Source organism: Dendrobates tinctorius, unplaced genomic scaffold (assembly GCF_039654945.1).
Source record: "Dendrobates tinctorius isolate UK_male_01 unplaced genomic scaffold, ASM3965494v1 ptg000107l, whole genome shotgun sequence".
Classification (NCBI taxonomy): Eukaryota; Metazoa; Chordata; class Amphibia; order Anura; family Dendrobatidae; genus Dendrobates; species Dendrobates tinctorius.
Genome location: NW_027361775.1, coordinates 38,209,055 through 38,225,302, shown reverse-complemented (window position 1 = coordinate 38,225,302; position 16,248 = coordinate 38,209,055). Strand labels below are relative to the sequence as shown.

Below are 16,248 nucleotides of genomic sequence, written 5' to 3'. Positions count from 1 at the left end.
AAACTAGACCCCCTAAGAAACTTATCTAGATGTGTGGGGAGCACTTTGAACCCCCAAGTGCTTCACAGAGGTTTATAACGTAGAGCCGTAAAAAAAATCATATTTTTTCTACAAAAATGATATTTTCGCCCCAAAATTTTTATTTTCACAAGAGGAAAAAATAGACTACAAACATTGTTGTCCAATTTGTCCAGAGTATGCCAATACCCCATATATGGGAGTAAACCACTGTTTGGGCACACAGCAGAGCTCGGAAGGGAAGGCGCGCCATTTGACCTTTTCAATGCAGAATTGTCTGGAATTGAGATCGGACGCCATGTCATGTTTGGAGACCCTCTGATGTGCCTAAACAGTGGAACCACCCACAGGTGACACCATTTTGCAAACTAGACCCCTTAAGGAACTTATCTAGATGTGTGGTGAGCACTTTGAACCCCCAAGTGCTTTACAAACGCTTTTAACGCAAAGCCGTAAAAATAAGAAATCTTTTTTTTCTACAAAAGAGATGTTTTCACCCCCAAATTTTTACTTTCACAAAGTTAACAGGAGAAATTGTACTACAAAAGTTGTTGTGCAATTTGTCCTGAGTATGCCAATACCCCATATGTGAGGGGGAACCACTGTTTGGGCGCATGGCAGAGCTCGAAAAGGAAGGAGCGTCGTTTTGGAATGCAGACTTTGATGGAATGGTCTGCAGGCATCATGTTGCTTTTGCAGAGCCCCTGATGTGTCTAAACAGTAGAAACCCCCCACAAGTGACCCTATTTTGGAAACTAGACCCACCAAGTAGCTTATCTAGATGTGTGGTGAGCACTTTAAATCCCCAAGTGCTTTACAAAAGTTTTTAACGCAGAGCCATGAAAATAAAAAATAATTTTTTTTCCACAAAAATGATGTTTTCACCCCCAAATTTTTAGTTTCACAAGGATAACAGGAGAAATTGGACCATAAAAGTTGTTGTGCAATTTGTCATGAGTACTCAGATACCCCATATGTTTGGGGGAACCACTGTTTGGATGCATGGCAGGGCTCGGAAGGGAAGGAGCGCAGTTTTGGAATGCAGACATTTTTAGGGAATGGTCAGGGGGCGTCATGTTGCGTCTGCAGAACCCTGATGTGGCCGAACAGTAGAAACCCCCCACAAGTGACCCCATTTTGGAAAATAGTCCCCCTCAAGGAACTTATCTAGATGTGTTGTGAGAACTTTGAACCCCCAAGTATTTCACTAAAGTTTATAATGCAGAGCTGTGAAAATAAAAAAATCATATTTTTTTCCACAAAAATGATTTTTTAGCCCGCAATTTTTTATTTTCAGAAAGGCAACAGGAGAAATTGAACCCCAAAACTTGTTTTCCAATGTGTCCTGAGTATGCTGGTACCCCGTATGTGGGGGGGGGGGGAGACTGTTTGGGCACACGTCGGGGCTCGAAAGGGAAGTAGTGACTTTTGGAATGCCGACTTTAATGGAATGGTCTGCGGGCATCATGTTGCGCTTGGAAAGCCCCTGATGTGCATAAACAGTAGAAACCCCCCCACAAGTGACCCCATTTTGGAAACTAGACCCACCAAGGAGCTCATCTAGATGTGTGGTGAGCACTTTGAACCCCCAAGTGCTTCACAGAAGTTTTTAATGCCGAGCCGTGAAAATAAAAAAATAATTTTTTTCCACAAAAATGTTTTTTAGCCCCCAATATTTTATTTTCCCAACTGTAACAGGAGAAATTAGACCCCCAAAGTTGTTGTGCAATTTGCCCTGAGTACGCTGATGCCCCATATGTGGGGGAAACCACTGTTTTGGCGCACGCCAGAGCTCAGAAGGGAGGGAGCACCGTTTGACTTTTTGAACCCCAAAATTGGCTGGAATCAATGGTGGCGCCATGTTGCGTTTGGAGACCCCCTGATGTGCCTAAACAGTGGAAACACCCCAATTCTAACTCCAACCCTAACCTTTACACATCCCTAACCCTAATCCCAACCCTAACCATAACCCTAATCCCAACCCTAACCCCAACACACTCCTAACCATAATCCCAACCCTAATGATAACCCTAACCCTAATCACAACCCTAACCCCAACACACTCCTAACCCTAATCCCAACCATAACCATAACCCTAATCACAACCCTAACTCCAACACACCCCTAAACCTATTCCCAACCCTAAGGGTATGTTTCCACACTGCATGCTGGCAGCGCTTTGGAAACTGCTGGCTTTTGTTTTGCGGTGATTTCGGATGCGTTCATTGAACACATGCGGAATCACTGCATCCTATCCATAGACTGGGTTATTTATCTTGCAGAGATGGAGTGCCTCCACGAGATAAATAGACATGCTGCGGTCTAGAAAGACGTGCCGCATGTCCGTAATTTTGGGTGTGACACCCGTGTCCCTGCACGCATAGTGGAGGCGGGATTTCATAAAATCCCCTCCACTATGCTGTAACATCTGGACTCGACGTATTGAACGCTGTGGCTGTACGCAGCATTCAATCCGCAGCAAATCCTTACAACATTCAAGATGGGTGGTGACCAAGGCAGCCATTTTATAAATGGCCCACCCAGGTGTATCCATATAAATGACCCACCCTGTATATTATTCTTATCCACTAAATATCCTTATCAGTCATCTCTTTTGTGTTTTTAAGGTTTTTTTTCCAGTTGCTTGTCTTTTTCATATCATACAGTGTCACTTTAAATATGGTCTTACTGCACTCTAATTCACCTTGTATTGTTCACCTTTTATGGCACTTTATCCATGAGTATGTTTTTGTTTGTTTTTTTACATATTATAACAAGACATAGTGGTATGTTAGCTCTATGATATATTGTACACTGTCACTTTAAATATGCATGTTATTTCCTCTTTCTATTTAAAACTCACTTTGGCACAATATATAATTATGAGAATAAAGCTTACTAAATAAGATGAGAATATATCGGTATTTTTCAATTCTCTCATCCTTATGGTTACTACATGATGTATTTACAATTAGATGGCTGTATACAGAGTGTGGACACATACATTCTGTAACGTGGTGCGCACAGATATCGTGCAGTCCTTCTCACCCTTCATAACATGGTGTGTGCTCCTGTGGGCCGGCCAGCTGTGCAGTTGCCACGGCAACACGTCCTAAAAGTGTTGCACTTCCCCTCCTTCCAGCTGACGTATTGGCGGGGTCGGGGTTGTGTCATGTGGCATGCTGCACCTGTGATTTCCAGCCCGGCACAGCCAACGGAAGAGCCAACATTTCTGCATTAGACACATATAATGGTGAGTGTGCATATAAAAGGATAGCCCCTCTTATCATCCTATGTATTCCCCCCGAAGAAGCTAAAGCGAAACGCGCATTGGGAAACCTCTTCTCCCAGCACCCAGGTACAGATGAGTACATTAGTTAATCCGTTTGTTTCACATGTGACGCATGTTTTATCTCTTTTAGATATCACCAATTGCCTCCCTTTATATTTGAATTGGGAATGGTGTTCTTATTTCAAGTTACTATTGGTCTTACAAGTGCAAATTTGTTGATATTTGTTTTGACCGCTTAATGGGTCACATGTGATACTTGCCAACATTGCATACTTCATTAATGTCTACTACCTGCAGCTTATTTCAGCCTTTCCTTGGTTCCTGACTATCCCACATGGGAATACAATTTTTCATTAGATCATTACAGGATTTTTGTCTACAGACCTTGATTTATTCTATGAGCTCCAGACCTCATCTGGAATATTGTGTCCAATTTTGGGCACCACATTTTAAAAAAGACATCAACAAACTGGAGCAAGTTCAGAAAAGAGCGACCAGAATGGTGACCGGTCTGCAAACCCTGTCTTATGAGGAAAGGTTGCAGGATTTGGGAATGTTTAGTTTGCAAAAGAGAAGACTGAGAGGAGACTTAATAGCTGTCTACAAATATCTAAAGGGCTGTCACATTGTAGAAGGATCAACTTTATTCTCATTTGCACAAGGAAAGACTAGAAGCAATGGGATGAAGCTGAATGGGAGGAGACACAGATTAGATATTAGAAAAAACTTTTTGACAGTTAGAGTGATCAATGAGTGGAACAGGCTGCCACGAGAAGTGGTGAGTTCTCCTTCAATGGAAGTCTTTAAACAGAGGCTGGACAGACATCTAACTGGGATGATTTAGCGAATCCTGCTTTGAGCAGGGGGTTGGACCAGATGGCCCAGGAGGTCCCTTCCAACTCTACGATTCTATGATTCTATGATTCTAACCTAATATTGTATTTTTGATATGTTTAAGGTCATATTTACATCTGCTACCTGGGTATGTGAGGTTCTTTGCCACTCTCTCCTGTTTCTTTGTTTTATATGTGGTTTTTATAACTGATTTGCTACAATAAAATTATACTGCTTGAATATATAGCTGGTTCACTTCCTTGCTCAGTTTGTTTTTTGCCTAGAAGCAGGGCGAAACGCGCATCAGGGTGGAGGGATGCGGTGCTTCATCTTATTGAGGCTGCAAACATTGCTGTAAGGTAGTACTTTCTATCCTAATTAGTCTCTTTAGCCTGCTATAAGTTCACAATTGTTTTGCAGTATAGTGCTTTATACAAATTTATGGGGAATACCCAGTGTCATCTATTTTTGACTGACAGAAGTCCAATTTTGATTGTATACACTACTGCATTTATTTGACCTATTGGCGAATCCCTTTGTGAGGCACCATTTGAATAATATTATCCTGTCATTTCTTTGTTATCTAATAAAGATGTACTACTTTATGGACCGATGTGTACACCTTTGTCTCCTTGAGATAAAATTATTCACAGTCAGTGGTTGTTGAGCTTAAGTGTTGAAATGCAATGAACCAATGCTTTTGTTTCAAAATTGTTTTATTGAAATTTTGACAACATAGAAAATAAACTTCAGTGCTTAACGATTTCACCACATAGGGGGGTAACAAGCATTATGGTTTATACTCTGACAATTAACACATGAAAACAAAAGAAAAAGTAAGGCGAAAGAAATAAAATAAAAAAGGAAGAATGGGAAGAGGGAGGGGAATTCTTAATTGGGAATAAGATCCTGGTAATAGAAGCTTTATACACCATTAATTACCCAAACTTAGTGCAATTAATGACACTTATGTCAGTCTATAATCAGAATTTATGCCGAATATAGCATTACAGTATATCATATCATTAACCAAGCTAGATTAAATGCTCAGATCAGAAATAAAAAATAACCTCTTATCTTTCCATATAAATCACTCAGGGGGAGACACTTAGAGAGCGGCTCAGGATGCGAGTCTATCCAGCGAGTCCAGACAGTATAAAATAATTCCAAGGAATCAGTTTTAGTGGCTTCAATGCTAAACCAGTGTTTTATACCTTAAATGGACTATTATTGATTACATAGTTCTCAGCAGTGCAAGTTCTGCTTATGCGCTCCACAAAAGATCGGGTGACCTGCAGCCTGTTTACACTGAAAGACTATTGTGAAATGAACATTCTTAAGAACAATTGTTCACGGTAATCTTTCAGTGTAAATGCAGCCTCATAACCCAGGAAAATGAGGAATTTGATAGACACGGTTTTGCGTAATTCCCCAAGTATGCAAATACTAGCTGTTTCCAGCCAGCTAACGCTCGGCACGCTCATTGCTATCTAATTAACGCTGCTGGTGATTAAACTAAAGTAAATAATGACAACATTCAATAGTGCTTACGCAGGTGGTAAATTATATTAAACTGAAGTTAATAACAATAATAATCATTAAAAATCTGAATAATACTAATGATACATTTTATTCACAGTGTAAAATCAAAAACAAACTGGATTCAGTAAGATGTGCGTTTTTTATTCATTCCAGCATCTAAACAAATTTCATAACGAAACTGTGGGGGGACGGAGCCTCGTGTGGTAATGTGGGGGGGCCGGATTATGTGTGGTAATGTGGTGGGGGGCGGGATTATGTGTGGTAATGTGGAGGGGGGCCGGATTATGTGTGGCAATGTGGTGGGGGGCGGGATTATGTGTGGTAATGTGGTGGGGGGCAGGATTATGTGTGGTGATGTGGTGGGGGGCGGGATTGTGCGTGGTAATGTGGTGGGGGGCAGGATTATGTGCGGTAATGTGGTGGGGGATAGGATTATTTGTGGTAATATGGTGGGGGGGCGGGATTATTTGTGGTAATGTGGTAGGGGGGCGGGATTATGTTCAGTAATGTGGTGGGGGGCGGGATTATGTGTGGTGATGTGGTGGGGGGGCGGGATTGTGTGTGGTGATGTGGTGTGGGGCGGGATTGTGTGTGGTGATGTGTTGGGGGGGCGGAATTGTGTGTGGTGATGTGTTGGGGGGGCGGAATTGTGTGTGGTGATGTGGTGGGGCGGGATTGTGTGTGGTGATGTGGTGGGGGGCAAGATTGGGTGTGGTGATGTGGTGGGGGGCGGGATTGTGTGTGGTAATGTGGTGGGGGGCGGGATTGTGTGTGGTGATGTGGTGTGGGGGCCAGATTGTGTGTGGTAATGTGGTGGGGGGCGGGATTGTGTGTGGTAATGTGGTGGGGGGCGGGATTGTGTGTGGTGATATGTTGGGGGGCGGGATTGTGTGTGGTGATGTGGTGTGGGGGCTGGTTTGTGTGTGGTAATGTGGTGGGGGGCGGGATTGTGTGTGGTAATGTGGTGGGGGGCGGGATTGTGTGTGGTGATATGTTGGGGGGCGGGATTGTGTGTGGTGATGTGGTGTGGGGGCTGGTTTGTGTGTGGTAATGTGGTGGGGGGCGGGATTGTGTGTGGTAATGTGGTGGGGGGTGGGATTGTGTGTGGTGATGTGGTGGGGGCGGGATTGTATGTGGTAATGTGGTAGGGGGCGGGATTATGTTCAGTAATGTGGTGGGGGGCGGGATTATGTGTGGTGATGTGGTGGGGGGCGGGATTATGTGTGGTGATGTGGTGGGGGGCAGGATTATGTGTGGTGATGTGGTGGGGGGCCGGGATTGTGTGGTGATGTGGTGGGGGGCCGGGATTGTGTGTGGTGATGTGGTGGGGGGGCGAGATTGTGTGTGGTGATGTGGTGGGGGGGTGGGATTGTGTGTGGTGATGTGGTGGGGGGCGGGATTGTGTGTGGTGATGTGGTGGGGGGCGGGATTGTGTGTGGTGATGTGGTGGGGGGCGGGATTGTGTGTGGTGATGTGGTGGGGGGGCGGGATTGTGTGTGGTGATGTGGTGTGGGGCGGGATTGTGTGTGGTGATGTGTTGGGGGGGCGGAATTGTGTGTGGTGATGTGGTGGGGCGGGATTGTGTGTGGTGATGTGGTGGGGGGCAAGATTGGGTGTGGTGATGGGGTGGGGGGCGGGATTGTGTGTGGTGATGTGGTGGGGGGCGGGATTGTGTGTGTGGTGATGTGGTGGGGGGGCGGGATTGTGTGTGGTGATGTGGAGTGGGGGCCAGATTGTGTGTGGTAATGTGGTGTGGGGGCCGGATTGTGTGTGGTAATGTGGTGGGGGGCGGGATTGTGTGTGGTAATGTGGTGGGGGGCGGGATTGTTTGTGGTGATGTGGTGTGGGGGCCAGATTGTGTGTGGTAATGTGGTGGGGGGGCGGGATTGTGTGTGGTAATGTGGTGGGGGGCGGGATTGTGTGTGGTAATGTGGTGGGGGGCGGGATTGTGTGTGGTGATATGTTGGGGGGCGGGATTGTGTGTGGTGATGTGGTGTGGGGGCTGGTTTGTGTGTGGTAATGTGGTGGGGGGCGGGGTTGTGTGTGGTAATGTGGTGGGGGGTGGGATTGTGTATGGTGATGTGGTGGGGGCGGGATTGTATGTGGTAATGGGGTGGGGGCGGGATTGTGTGTGGTGATGTGGTGGGGGGTGGAGCTACTGTGCAGGGGGCGGGATTAGCGAGTAATCACAATGCCTCTTATATATATATATATATATATATATATATATATAGATAGATACTCCAATGGCCACCAGAGTGAGAAGTACATCTGAAGGATTAAACCATCATAGCTCAGGTAATTAGAAACTTTTCTTTTTATTACCTTAAAGATTCAACACATTTCGACTTCATACTCAAGAGTCTTCATCAAGCAGATAAATGCGAAATGCAGGAGAGGAAACAAAATACTTCACAAACTACACAACACCACTGGATAAACAAGTTATACATAAAATACATTTCAGTCATATTAAAACCAATAAATATCTTATGATGTGATACTGAGTCTTTGAGATAGGATGGTAACTTCACTACTATGTTTTGCAAAAAGAGATCTATATAATGTGACACTTGTGAGGTTAATCAATTTCAGCATGAACTAATGAGTCTTCCAGAAGGTTTGTTTTTAGGACCAATGGAGCTTGGCCAAGTGGTAAAAAAGGTGTTGTTGCATGGCAAATCATAGGAAATGTTTTCCCCCTATTTATAGTACATTCATCAGGGAGTCTTGGATGGTAAAGAGCATGACAAGGACATCATCTGCAAATATAGTTTTCATTTTTATTTTTTTATATAGCGCCCTTAATTCCACAGAGCTTTACAGACATTATTGGCACTTTCCCCAATGGGGCTCACAATCTAAATTCCCTATCAGTATGTCTTTGGAATATGGGAGGAAACCAGAGTACCCTGAGGAAACCCACGCAAACACGGGGAGCACATACAAACTCCTTGCAAATGTTGTCCTTGGTGGGATTTTGAACCCAGGACCACAGAGCTGCAAGGCTGCAGTGCTAACCACTGAGCCACCATGCCACCCCAGTTTATAGGAGACTTAAAAGGAACCTGCCAGCAGGATTGTGCACAGTATCCTACACACAGTGTCAGGTCAGTACCATTATACTGATTAAAATGATACCTTGGTTGATGAAATCCGTCTTATGGTTGTTCTTTAATCTTTATTTTCAGCTTTTAGTTAATGATATGCTCGTGCTCCGGGACGGCCTATGGGGGGACTTCATGCCACGGTGCTCTGATTAGGTATTCATAATGCTGACAGCTGACAGGTCACTGATCTGCCCTCTAGTTTGCATAATGAGTGCGTATTGAAGAAAAAGAAACTTTTGTAGGCAGGCGCCAGCTCTGGCACCTGCGCTTCAGTATAATCACATGTTTCATGTGCCAATAATACATGTTCTTCATGTTATTCAGCTAGAAAAAAAATTAAAATAAATCAATTTGAAAATGACGCCTGCCGCACCTGCGCAGTAGCAGCTATCGGTGTATATAGCTGTGATCCAATAGCTGCTGCTGTGCAAGCGTGGATGGCACCATCTTGGAGGAGAAACTGTTTTTTCTTCTACACCAAGATGGCGCCACCCACGAACGCGCAGTAGCAGCTATTGGATCACCTCTATATACAGCTATAGCTGCTACTGCGCAGGTGCGGCAGGTGTCATTTTCAAATTGATTTATTTTTTTTTCTAGCTGAATAACATGAAGAACATGTATTATTGGTACATGAAACATGAGATTATGCTGAAGCGCAGGTGCCATGGCTGAAGCCTGCCTTCAGAAGATGTTTTTTTTCTTCACTATGTACAGGTTTTCATTATGCAAACTAGGGGGCAGGTCAGTGAGGGATAGGTGACCTGTCAGCAGTCTGCATTGTGAATACCTAAGCAGAGCACCACATGAAGACCCCCCCATAGGCCGCCCCGAAGAACGAGCATATCATTAACTCAAAACTGAAAATTAAGATTAAAGAACAACCATAAGATGGATTTCATCACCAGGTATCATTTTAAGCAATATAACAGCACTGACCTGACACTGTCTGTAGGTTACGGTGCACAATCCTGCTGACAGGTTCCCTTTAGCTTCAATGCCATGACTTTCAATCTTAAAGTCCAGACTATTCACCAGGAGTGCTAAGGTCTACAGGAGCAGAAGGGGGAAGGAAACATCCCTGTCTTGTGCTTCTGTAGATTGGTAAGGAGCTAAGAGATGGTATGTCCAGTTTTGACAACCCATACTAACATAATCTAGAGGTGTACAAATCTGTGCTCAACCTCCAACCTCCAATACACATATAAGGGAGTATACAATAAAAGAAGAGATTCCTCACTAGTGTGCACCATTTATGAGTAGAGGCACCCATCTACAGCTCAGACAGAATCCTACAGAATGACAAGAAAGAGGAAGTGTTGCAGTGTATATACAGTACACTCTATATACCGCACACGATGTGTATGACCCTGTATACACCATACACTACACTCTATATCCTGCACACGATGTGTACGGCCTGTATACACCATACACTACACTCTATATACCACACACGATGTGTATGGCCTGTATACACCATACACTACACTCTATATACCACACACGATGTGTATGGCCTGTATACACTGTACACTACACTCTATATACCACACGCAATGTGTATGGCCTCCATACACCATACACTACACTTTATATACCGCACACGATGTGTCTGGCCTGTATTCACCATACACTACACTCTATATACTGCACACAATGTGTATGACCTGTATACACCATATTACACTATATACTGTATATAACACTACACCTCCTCCTAGCACAGGCTCCGTGCAAACTGTGTGCCATCCTGTTGGGGGCAGTAATCCCAGCCCGGGCTGCACCGCCCCGTGAGCGCCGCTGATCACTATGATGTACTATCCCATCCATGGGCATAGGGGCCCGGGTCCCATGGATGGGATAGTACATCAGATGTCAGGAAGGGGTTAAGGGATTCTCACAAGTGGTCAAGCCCCTCACTGACTTGACGCAGAAGGGGGCTGATGTTAAGAACTGGTTGGCCTCAGCGGTAGCAGCATTTCTGTCTTTGAAAAAATACTTAATGACTGCCCCGGTTCTGGTTCAACCAGATCCATCTGAACCCTTTGTGGTAGAGGTTGATGCCTCAGAGGTGGGGGTGGGAGCGGTGTTGTTCAAGGGGTCCGCCACTTTGACCAATCTAAGACCTTGCGCCTTCTCCAAGAAGTTCTCCCCGGCTTAAAGAAATTATGATGTGGGCAATCAGGAGCTTCTGGTGGTTAAGTTGGTCTTTGAGGAATGGAGGCATTTTTTGGAGGGGGCGGCGCATCCAATTACTGTGGTTAACGATCATAAGAACCTGGCGTATATTGAGTCTGCTAAGAGGTTGACCCCTAGGCAGGTTAGATGGTCACTTTTTTTCCCGGTTCTAGTTCTCAATCACGTTTCGTCCGGGATCCAAGAATGTGAAAGCCGATGCCTTGTCCCGGAGACTAGATCCAGCTTCTCCCCCCCGAGCCTCCATCCTCCATTCTTTAACCTGGGGTGGTGGTGGCTGATGTGTCATCAGAGTTGGAATGGGAGATTCGGGAAGCTCAGTCTCAGGTTCCCCCATCCAAACCGGTTGATAAACTGTTCCTACTTAGTTTCAACTCTGAGTTCTCAAGGAGTTCTATGATTCAACCCTGAGTAGACATCCTGGGATCTCGGCTACTCATGGAGCCATCACGAAGGTTTAATGGTGGGCCTCACTTACGTCTGATGTTAAAAAGCTTGCGTCTGCCTGTGAAGTTTGTGCCCGCACTAAGAGTTCTCATAATCGGCCGGCTGAGGAATTGGTGCCTTTGCCAGTTCCTGATAGACCATGGACATATTTGTCCATGGATTTTATCACCAATCTTCCCCCTTTCAAGGGTAATACTGTCATTTGGGTGGTGGTGGACAGGTTTTCGAAACAAGCACACTTTGCACCTTGGTGGCGTTGCCCTCTGCGGAGACCTTGTCTAGGTTGTTCGTACAGCATGTGGTTCGATTGCATGGTGTGCCCATGAGTGTGGTATCTGACCGTGGAATGTAGTTTGTGTCAAGGTTTTGGAGAGCGTTTTGTAAAAGGTTGGGGGTTGCATAGTCCTTTTCATCTGCATACCATCCAGAGACCAATGGTCAGACTGAAAGGACCAACCAGTCGTTGCAGCAAATTTTACACTGTCTTTCCACTTCCTGTCAAAATGATTAGTGTGATGTCTTGCCTTTAGCAGAATTTGCGTTCAATAACTGTATTAACCACTCCACAGGTATCTCCCCTTTCTTCTGCAATTACTGGTTCAATCCACACTTTGGGGAGTTTTCTCGTTTGGACTCCGGTTGCCCTGGGGCTGATGTGGCTGTACAGCAGTTGGAGAATTTGTGGCGGGAGGTCCAGAAGAATATTGGGGAGGCTCAGAGGAAGTTTAAGGTTTTTGCTGACAGGAGACGGGCTTTGGGACCTACTCTCCGGGTTGGAGATAAAGTGTGGCTGTCCACCAGGAACATTAGCTTAAGGTTCCTTCGGCGAAATTGGGGCCCTTATGAGATCACAAAAGTAGTTAACCCAGTGGCATTTCGTTTGCGTCTCCCATTGTCTTTTAAGATCCCCAATGTATTCCATAGGGCCCTGCTGAAACCATTGGGGGCTATGGAAGAAGGGATATTGGGTCCCTCGCCACCTGTATTGGTGGATAGTCAGGAGGAGTACAAGGTGGAGTGCATTGTGGATTCCCGGTTGGTCCGTCGTACCCTCCAGTATCTTGTGCACCGGAAGGGGTATGGTCCAGAGGACCGATCTTGGGTTCCTGCCCAATTGATTCATGCCGATCGTCTGGTGCGGTCCTTTCATGCCCGATTTCCTGGGGCACCTGGGGGTCTGGTGGCCCCCCGTTGAGAGGGGGGTACTGTCATGACTTTTTGGTTCTGGGGCAGCTATTTAATGCTGGTAGTTCCTGGGTTCAGTGTTGGTGATACTTTCGTGTACTCAGTTAGAGGAAGCTGACCCAGGTTACTCATCTGTAATTGTTGTGCCTCTGTGCGTGTGAGCTTTGCTGTACATGACCCAGTTTGTCCCCTGACTTCTACCTCTATTTTCTTCTCGGTTCTGTTCTGTCCTTCTTGGTTCTCTGACCCCTAGGCTTGTCTCTGTTTACTCTTTTGTCTTGCCCCTGAGTACCTCACTCTCAGCTGGCTACTGACTACGCTATTGTTTTTGCCCTGTATTCCATGCTCTCAGCGGCAGGGCCGGCTCCAGGTTTTTGAGGGCCCCGGGCGAAAAAGTCTCAGTTGGCCCCCCCTTAACACATACCAAGACTCATGCCGTGTGACATCCGTGGTGACGGCCAAAAACGGACTTCTCTGTGTGGATCACACGGACACGCATGTGATCCACACGGACACTCGCTCTGTGGCAAAACACGTTCATGTGATGGAGGCTACTGATTAGTAGTGTACGCATGAAAGAAAGAAGAGAGGGGAATAAAGAACAGAGAAAGAAAGAGAAAGAATGGAAGGAAGAACAGAGAAAGAAAGGAAGAACATAGAAAGAACGAACAGAGAAAGAAAGAAAGAAAATAAAGAACAGAGAGAAAGGAAGAACAGAGAGAAAGAAAGGAAGAACAGAGAGAGAAAGAAAAGAACAGAGAGAAAGAGAAAGAGGGTAAAGAAAGAAAGAACAGATAGAGAAAGAAAGAGGGGAAAGAAAGAACAGAGAGAAAGAAGAAAGAAAGAAAAAGAACAAAGAGAAAGAGTGGACAGAAAAAAAGAACAGAGAGAAAGAAAGAAAGAAAGAAAGAAAGAAAGAAAAAGAAAGAAAGAGAAAGAAAGAAAGAAAGAAAGAAAGAAAGAAAGAAAGAGAAAGAAAGAAAGAAAGAAAGAAAGAAAGAGGGGAATAAAGAACAGAGAGGGAGAGAAAAAAGGGGAAAGAAAGAACGGAGAGAGAAAAAGAGTTGACAGAAAAAAAGAACAGGGAGAGAGAGAAAAAGGAGGGGAAAGAAAGAACAGAGAGGTAGAGAGAAAAAGAAAGAGGGGAAAGAACAGAGAGGAAGAGGGGAAAGAAAGAACAGAGAGAGAGAGAAAGAAAGAGAGGAAAGAGAGAACAGACAGAGAGAAAGAACAGAGACAGAAAGAAAGAAAGAGAACAGAGAGCGAAAGAACAGAGAGAGAAAAAAAAGATTAGAGAGAAAGAACAGAGAGAGAAAGAAACAGAGAAAGAAAAATTCTATAAAGATACTATAGCAGCCCAGCTCCCATTGTAGTGCCTACCTGAGCCTCCTGGTGAAGGACATATCATGATCCGCTCACATGGCCGACATCCCCGATTCCAAGGCGATCTCGCTGTCCGCTGTCAGAGGAGGACACGGTGATGGATCTGAAGCATTCCATGAAGTGCCTCCATGGTTCCGTCACAATCTCCTACTGAAATGACCTAATTTCTGGTCAGCTTCCAGCACGTCACTTCCGGTAGAACGTTACGTGCAAGTTTTAAATTGCTCCTTGGGGCTCCGCTGTGTACTCCTGTGTCCCGCGGGGAAAGTAAGCTCCCGGCTGGGGCAGTCTCTCTCTCAAAATCGGGACTGTCTCGCTGGATCCGGGACAGTTGGGACTCGGGAGGTATAAATGCTCCCCACCATACACCTCGTACACTCACGGCTCCGCTTTGTATGCCTTGTACACACACGGCTCCGCTCCGTACACCTTGTACACACGCAGCTTCACTCCGTACACCCCCGGCTCTGCTCCGCTCCATAAACACACGGCTCAGCTCCGTACACACAGGGCTCCGTTCCGTACATCTCGTACACACACGGCTCTGCTCGTACACACACGGCTTCGCTCCGTACACCTCGTACACACACGGCTCTGCTCCGTACAACTTGTAAACCCCTCCTGACCCCACCCAAGAACACACACGGCTCTGCTACATCCACCTTGTTAAACCCCTCCCTGTCCCCACACAAGTACACACACGGCTCTGCTACATCCACCTTGTTAAACCCTTCCCTGACCCCACACAAGTACACACACGGCTCTGCTACATCCACCTTGTTAAACCCCTCCCTGACCCCACACAAGTACACACACGGCTCTGCTACATCCACCTTGTAAACCCCTCCTGACCCCACACAAGTACACATACGGCTCTGCTACATTCACCTTGTTAAACCCCTCCTGACCCCACACAAAGTACACACACGGCTCTGCTACATCCACCTTGTTAAACCCCTCCCTGACCCCACACAAGTACACACACGGCTCTGCTACATCCACCTTGTAAAACTCCTCCCTGACCCCACACAAGTACACACACGGCTCTGCTACATCCACCTTGTTAAACCCCTCCCTGACCCCACACAAGTACACACAAGGCTCTGCTACATCCACCTTGTTAAACCCCTCCCTGACCCCACACAAGTACACACACGGCTCTGCTACATCCACCTTGTTAAACCCCTCCTGACCCCACATAAGTACACACACGGCTCTGCTACATCCACCTTGTAAACCCCTCCTGACCCCACACAAGTACACACACGGCTCTGCTACATCCACCTTGTTAAACCCCTCCTGACCCCACACAAGTACACACACGGCTCTGCTACATCCACCTTGTTAAACCCCTCCCTGACCCCACTGTCCCACACATAAACGTTACCTCATCCATCCAGACCAGCACCATAATGAAAAGTGACAAGCACAGCAGAGTCCTGCAGCCAACCTGATCATGTGACCCGACTCCTCCCCTCCTGTGACCTCATCACAGGTCCTGTGCTGGCACCGCACACAAGATTACAGCCGAAGGAAGCGATGATCATTGCTGGCTGTAAGGGGCTGCGTCACTGCGTGGGTCCCTCGCGGAGGGCGCAGGATGGGGTCAGTACATGGGGGGCGTGGCGGCGGCCAGACAGCGTGAGTGGGCCCTCCCATCTCGCCAGGGCCCCGGCACTTGCCCGGGTGCTGACGCCGGCCCTGCTCAGCGGCTTCCCCGTCCTCACGGGCGGAGACTCCGCCCCCTGTGGTCACGTGACTTCTTAGTCTCAGGTCCTGTGCGCACTGTGTGCCTCAGTTCTCACCCTCTCTGCGCTCGGTCCCGTGCCCCCTGATAGCGCCTCCTAGGCTTCTTCAGTGACACTACCGGTGTCATTACAGAAATCTCTCTGCAAGAGTTAGGCTATGTGCACATGTGCGGTATTGCCGCGGAAATTTCCACGGCAATTCCGCAACTCCCTGCCGCGGGAAATATGGGAGAAATCCGCATGCGGAATCCCACGTAATTCCCACGAAAAACTTGCGTTTTGCAAGCGTAATTATCTCACAGAATACTAGTGTTTTCCAAGGGATCTGTAGCATCGCTTGGAAAAGTGATTGACAGGTTGGTCACACTTGTCAAATATAGTATTTGACTAGTGCGACCAACTTTTTACTATGAGGCTGCCTATGCAGCATCAATAATAAAAAATTATAATGTTAAAAATAATTTAAAAAAATAAAAAATCGTTTCTCACC

General features: G+C 46.2%; 1 protein-coding gene across 1 annotated transcript in view; it reads right to left on the bottom strand.

The window, feature by feature from the left end:
- The window catches only part of SLC51A (solute carrier family 51 member A), a 102,120-nt gene extending 87,480 nt beyond the window's left edge, over positions 1–14,640 (bottom strand). Inside the window, exon 1 of the mRNA XM_073589370.1 lies at positions 14,008–14,640. The gene's annotated coding sequence lies outside the window, so the exon portion shown is untranslated. The remainder of the gene's footprint in view (positions 1–14,007) is intronic.
- Between the last annotated feature and the right edge of the window lie 1,608 nt (positions 14,641–16,248).